Here is a 7,360-nt window from a genome sequence, read left to right as displayed (position 1 = left end):
GCTGGGGAATCGAACCCAGGGCGTCATGTATACGAGGCAAGCTCTCTTGCCACTAGGCCATATCCCCAGCCCCCAGACCAGAATTTTTAAATGGTGCTTTTCCCAGGGCCAGTCTCTTTACCTACGGAGTAAGTAGACTTTTTTTCCTCAGGACAAGCCAGAGTTATTATGATATTATGAGACATTGGAACATCTGAATTTGTTACATTCCAAAGAAAATAAATAATGCTAGGAGTAGTGGTATCAAAACCTGAAAGATGTCTATGCAGATTATGCAGTTCTCTTGTGTTAGACAAACTGGCTTTTCTTAAATGCAATACATAGAAATGCTTGAGAAGGCAAATATTACTTGAAATCCATGTCTTTAAGAGGGTACATGTATTTAGAAATTTCTTATCTCACATCTTTTCCATTATTTATATAACAGAAATACCTCCCATCTAAACACAGTTAAAAGACACCCACTAGCTCAAATAGTGGGAATTTTAAACAACAGAGCTAAGTTGAGAAGGCAAATCATTTAATGAGGAAAATACTTTTCTATGTTTGCTCCTTTCATGTCTGTTCAGTAGGTCCTGTAGAGCAGGCTAGAGTACGTCATCTACTTAAATCAACATCTCCTGTGGCCTACAACCACAGTTGATTGCACTGTGAATCTTATGATCTGAGTTAATCCACACTGCCAGAAGTTCATAAATCTCATGGGAACAGATTTCTTACTCTGTGAAATTACTGTCTTCATTAATAGGTAATATATAAGAGAATATGTTCCATTTAGTGTTAAGTACTTTCTGGAGCCAGAGAACACACTTGGAATTTGTATAACAAAATTGACTTTACACATAGATATAGCTTCCCATAATTGAGAGTCCTAAACATATTTAGAGTCTGGGATATATGATTTTTAAAAAACTGCACTTTTCACTACAGAGATGAAAGTTCAAAAAGAAGCACTTAGCCTATTAAATGCTTTATTATTATAGCTACAGTTAATCCTGAGATGGATCTTAGGAGGTAATAACAACAGTACTAAAAAAAAAAACCAAAAAAAAAAAACCAGCTAACTTCTTTTGAATGTTTGTGTGCCAGGCACAGACCGATATACTTTACATTGATTAACCCATTTAATCCTTTTGACAGTTCTGTGAGGGTATTGTTATTCTCATTTTTAGAGAGGAAGAAACTGACCGCTTGAGCTAGGGAAGTCTTAGCACCAGATCTCTGTGGCCTAGTAGTCAATGTAATTGTACCACATTTTATAGGTGAGAAAAGTGAGGATCACAAGGTTATACAATTGGTGAGCTGCAGAGCCAGTATTACTTCCTGTACTTACAAAGAGTTGTTGTGAGTGGGATTACACACAGCCAGAAACAGCACTGCTTTTAGGGAATTTGTAGTCCAAGAGTAAATGATTAGGAGATCTTGACAAAAGATTTATGCAGTTAATCTCTGAGCAGACTTGAAAGGTGAATATTTGCTGGAGATATTGCCTGCTGATTCAAAGAAATTGTCCATTTGGTAGGTCTAATTGTGAGTAACTGAGTGAGTACCAAGGCAAAAATGTAAAGATGGTTTTCTAGTTACCTGTTGCTCTGTAGTGGAATATTCTAAAGCTTAATAACTCAACAGTCATTTTTATATATCCACTTTGTGAATCAGAAGTTAAGGATGAGGAAGTTGATCTGGGGGTCCCAAGATGATGTCACTCAGGTCTGACAACTTGGTAGGGAGAGCCAGAAGGCCGGCTCTGCAGGGCTCTTCACCCTTTCCATTCAGTCCAAGGACTCTCTATGTGTTCTCTCCTTCAAGTAGTCAGGCACTGCATGGCAGGCAGCACAGGCCCAAGAAGCTGGGCAGAAGATGCCAATTCTCTTAAAGGCAAGCCCAGAACTGTCATACAACCACAACACATTATTGCTCAAAGTAAATGCTCAGCCTAGATCTGAGAGGAGAGGAATTCTCAGACACTTATGAAAGACATATATCACAGATTTCAGATCAGCTTTCATTTCTTACACATAACATTAAATTTTAAAGTTTTTCTTAACTCTTCTGTTAGTGCCATGAAAACCAATTATTGTATCTACTGTAAAGGATCTAGAAGAATGAGAAAAACACCTAGAACATAAGTCATTAGCTACTCTTCCTCAAGTTTAATGTATCTTACAACAAAAATTCTCCTTTGTTTTTTCATTTTTATACTGTGCTCCAGTTTGTAGGCATTTGCCTATATTTGTTATGATGCCACAATAATTATATTTGCAGAACCAAAAATATTCTATAGGAATAAGCAGCTTGTTAGATAATTGGCGATGACAGCTCTAGTTTAAGTTTACAAATAGATGAAAAACTCCTGTGGTAGGGGAAAATGTGGCTACTAAATCACTTTTGTGGGACTTTCTACTTTGTGGCTCATATTATTTTGTGGATCATATTATTGAGATAATAAAAGCTTGCCTATTTAGCTTAGACCTATCTCTACCTACACCATACTTCCTTTGGCATAAGTTTGTGCTTGAAGATGAATTGGTTCATCCCATTCTTACTACTTTTCATGCTTTTCTGTTGGCCCATGTTCATTTTTTGACGTTGCTACCAGTCTCTCATTCAAATAACATAGGTCATTGAAGATTTTATTTGGGAAAAGATTTATCAGATTTAGGATGCTTTATTTAAACTCCTGCTGACATAATAATTAGAATGGAAAAATAGACTATTCCTGCCTCGAGAATAAATATGACAGAGAAAAATTCTATGAATGACTATCCCCAAATCTGTAGACTTTCTGAGGGGAGAAAGGTTTGGCAATATCTGTTCCATGTGCAGTGGAATCCTGGAGAATTCGTTGTGAAGGCATCTTACTGGTCATCCTCACTTCACATATAATAAAGAGTTCCCTGTTCCTAAGTCAGGCCTCAGGGATTGCATATACAGGAAATAAAAGGGGTACTTAGGGCCAAAGATTCCATTTAGGGCTCTTCAAAATGTAGGAAAGGGAAAAAGACATGTTTGGTACTTGTAGTTGGATAACCAGAGATGTTTAAGGTTCCAATGCATGAAAATTAATTGGGTGGGGGCAGATTTTTAATGAATAAAAACAGTAAAGCCTTAAAACCTTCTTTTAACCCTCATTTCCACTCTGGTACAATCCACTTACCTCAAAGTCTGCCTTTTGTGACAGAGAAAGCCTTTGAAATATAGTCCCAGGGAATGAAAATCTTATTGTGATAAAATCTATGGAATTGCCTCACATTTTGTATTACAGTTCTTTGGGCCTTCTTCAGAGTCTCTGAAACGAGTTTGATATCATTTGATGGTTACATGGAAAGTAAGGTCTCTGGTCTTGAATTGCAAAAGAGAATAATATTTTTAAAAAGCAAATCTTGTATGTTGATAAAATACTATCTTTTCAGCATCACAGCTCTAACCCATTTCAAGCCAACAGCAACCCACATGAGTAGAAACAAAGGTTTAGTTTCTAAACCCTACTTCAGATTTCTGCTTCTAGCCACATCTTGAAGCAGATGTTGACATATTTGAAGATGATCTACTGAGTTTCCTATAAAGAAAAAGAATCCCAACTATGGTGGTTAAGAACCACTTCGTACTATGCAGGGAACAAAGCTTCAAGGGTGTTTCCTCTGGAAGCCGAATGCTAACACAGAGGTCACTAGAAGTGTGGCTAAGTCTGGAATGGCTATCAAATAGCAGAAATATTTTAAATTTATATGGTATTTCTAGTATTTTTACAAAAAAAATCCTTTAAATCATGTAACTTGAATTTTTTCTAAAAATGAGCTTGTTTTCTTTTTGGAAAACTGGCCCAATGAAAAATAACACTAATATAATTCAATTGTATATGCATGTGCATTAACATAGAATGGTATACTAAAGCTAGTTCATGCAAATAACTTTGTGGGAAGTTAGCTATTTTCCTAATACCTTTTTCATAAACGTATGTTTATAAATATATTTACTCATCATTGTGATCTTGATAGTAGAGAAACATTTTATGAACTGTTTTATTGATTCTAAAAATCAAATTTTTGGCATAGTAGGATATGAAGTCTTTCTGTTAACTTTGTATTTTAGCTTAAAAAAATATTGCACTTTTCTACATATAAAGATGTTAGGCCACAAATATCCGCTTAGTACAGCTGTTCTTTAGAAACAACAGATGTGGTGTGACAGGTAAAAATACTTTATAAACCCTAGCAAAAGCCTTGTTTCTCCCTGACCGTGGCTGGGGATTAACCTAAAGCTTAAGCTGGGAGAGTAAAGTAGCTGTTGGGAGAGGTATGCCCTTGCTGGGAATGACACTGTGGATGTGAGTTTCCAGCTAAGTATATGTGAGTGTATGTGTGTTTCTGTGAAAAAGGTATTTAATGAAGGCAGGTAAGTCAACTTAGAATCTTCTACCTCCCACTAAAGACTGAGCATATTCACAATTGCCCTGTAGCATTTGGGCAAGAAGCCGATTCCTGAGCCTCAGCCACTGTCTGCCCCATTCTTTCTTGACTCATTTCAGCTCCTCTACCTCTGAGCACTTGGCTGAAGAAAGTAGCTTTGAGCAAGCAAAGGAAACCCAGATCCAAAAATACAGAGGCCACAGTATCTGAAATTCTTGTCATGTGCAAAATGTTCATGTTTGATTTTTCTTGTCCTGATCAGCTTCAGAACACTTGGGCTTGGTGGTTTTATCCATGGCTTCTTTTTTCAAGTATCCAGTAGTCTTTGGGGAGAGGAGCTTGTTTTGGTTTATGGCAGGGTTTTGCTATGTAACCTAGGCTGGCCTCAGACTCATAGTGATCTACCTTTAACCTCCAAAGTGCTCAGATGACAGATTTTTTTGTTTGTTTTTGTTTTTATTTTTTTGTTTTGTTTTGCCAGTCCTGGGGTTTGAACTCAGGGTCTGAGCACTGTCCCTGAGCTTCCTTTTGCTCAAGGCTAGTACTCTACCACTTGAGCCACAACACTACTTCTGGCCTTTTCTGTTTATGTGGTGCTAAGGAATGGAACCCAGGGCTTCGTGCACGCTAGGCAAGCACTCTACCACTAAGCCACATTCCCAGCCCTTTTGTTTGTTTTTAAAGATGCATCCAACTCCTTTGAATGAGGTCAAATATTGTTTAATTCTCACCTTTCTTTTTAAATTGTCATTTGTAGTACATTTTGGTGGGACTGGAGTGTTAACTGTGTTTTTCTGATCATGAACCTTCTCCCAATACCTTACATGAACTTGCATGACATGAATTTTCAGATAACCTATTTTGCTTTAGTCACTCCAAAGATATTTTGGGGCTTAGGGAGTATGCTCTTGCTGTGCAGATACTGTAGGATTGAGCTGTTCTCCCAACCCCAAAGAGATAGTCTTTTTTTTTTAATTGCCTATACCTGTTGTATAGATTTTTAATATTGTACACATCAGCAAATTTAATGTTAGTAGTTAATTGGCACTAGGGTGACCACCTAATTTTTTTCTTTCTCTCTTTTTATATTAGCATATATTATTCGTACAAAGGGGTATCGCTGCAGTATTTCCACACACATACAGTGTAATTGACCTGATTCACTCCCACTATTATTCTTTCTTTTCTCCTCACTGTCTTTTTATAAAGCAACTTCTGAGTTTCATTACTACTCATTTTCATATATGTCAGCTATTTCACTCATGCCTTTAAACCTCGCTTTACCTTCTCCTTTCATCCTCCCTTGGCTTCATCTCCCAAGCACTCCCCCTCTGTTAACAGTTGTGAGCACCTAATCTTGAACTCCATTGTAGCACTCAGCAGAGTTCTTATTTGGGGTATGAGTATACTTAGCCAGGTGAGATCACCTCCCTCTTGAATTTCTGTTGGAGCTGAGGAGGGACTATGGCCTTGTAGATTATCCTAGAGCACTTTTCACCATTTCAATGCTCTGGCTGTCATGTCTAAGCAGGGATTCCCTGGTTAGGAGAGAAAATTAACGAGAGATCCATTTTCAAGTTTTTAGAGGTTGCTCCCTATGTTTTAGATCATTAGAACATTTGTTTTCCTTGTGACTCTGAGTTGGGCAAGTGGGAAAACAGACAGTATGATATTCCAAATAAGGAGACAAGCATTACTTATAAGTGACAGCACATAGTCTCTGCTGGGCTGCTAGGAGATGATGTGGTAAGTCATATGAATCTGTTCACCACAACTTTATTCTGTTTAACCATAGGATAGTTCCCATGCTAGCCATGCTGGTATTCTACACTTGGAAATAATTCTTCTTTAGGAAAGGTTCCCTTCTGGCTTATTGTGTATTCCAAATTTTATCGTAGGTCTGCCCCCTGATTTCTTGATATACACATATTTATGGTACAGTCTTACTTTACTGGTGGTGTTGCTGCCTTTTCTAGTCAAATGATTTATTTAAAAATAAATAAAAGAGTAGTAAATGTCTAGGCAATTTAAGATGGCATGTTCAATGCATGACTCTTGAAGGAAGCCATCGATTCTTCTAGCTAGGTTAAACATCAGTCTTAATTGATTTCTATTACAGAACTAGTTGACCTAGGCCAGAATTTCTCCTTGACTGCACATTAATACTGCTTTGGTTTAATTTAATATTAATTAATACTAATATCCCTGTAGACATTCATATTTAATTGGTCTGTTGAACAACCTGAGTTTTCAAATACCTTCTAAGTGTTAGATGGGTGTAGTTTAGTTGTAGAGCTTGTGCTTGTCATGTGCAAGGCCTTGGATTCAATCCCAATATCCAAAAAGAAAATAAAATGCCTCCATGATTCTAATGTGTAGTCAGGGTTTCCGTGAAATCCTTGGTGGTCGTTAGCAGGCTAACCTCAAGCTGGTTCCCTTAACATAAACTATGCCTATTAGTATCCAAGACATGGCTCTCTATTTCAGGTTGATAGTGGGCCAGGGCTCAAGTGATAAAAATGAATCATGCATTTCTTGGAGTAATTCTAGAGGGAGGTGTTGCAATCTATCCATCTCTATACCAAATAAAGTGAATAAGTAAGCAAAACGAATTGTCAAGGTCTTGTCTCTAGGGTTCTCTTCCCTTAGTATATGTGATCTGAGTAGAGATTTCATCTCTGCTAGCTGAAATAGATACTTGAATGTATTAAAAGAGCCAAGCCCAAAGTTGCCTATGGTGATTAGCTATTTTAAAACAGGTAGCATTGTAAACATTAAGAGGTGCCCATAATACATTTGATTGTCTCTTAGCCTGTCTTCTCAGTGGGATTTCTGTGTCAAGTGACTCTCATTTTTCCTTGGCTGTTTGTTTCTTAATGAAATGAACTAGCTAAGGCTTAAATTTTTTTTTACATTATGTAAAATGAATCATTTTAGTATCTTTGTTCAAG

This window comes from Perognathus longimembris, chromosome 11, assembly GCF_023159225.1.
Source record: "Perognathus longimembris pacificus isolate PPM17 chromosome 11, ASM2315922v1, whole genome shotgun sequence".
NCBI classification, from domain to species: Eukaryota; Metazoa; Chordata; class Mammalia; order Rodentia; family Heteromyidae; genus Perognathus; species Perognathus longimembris.
Note: the sequence above shows the minus strand (reverse complement) of the source record.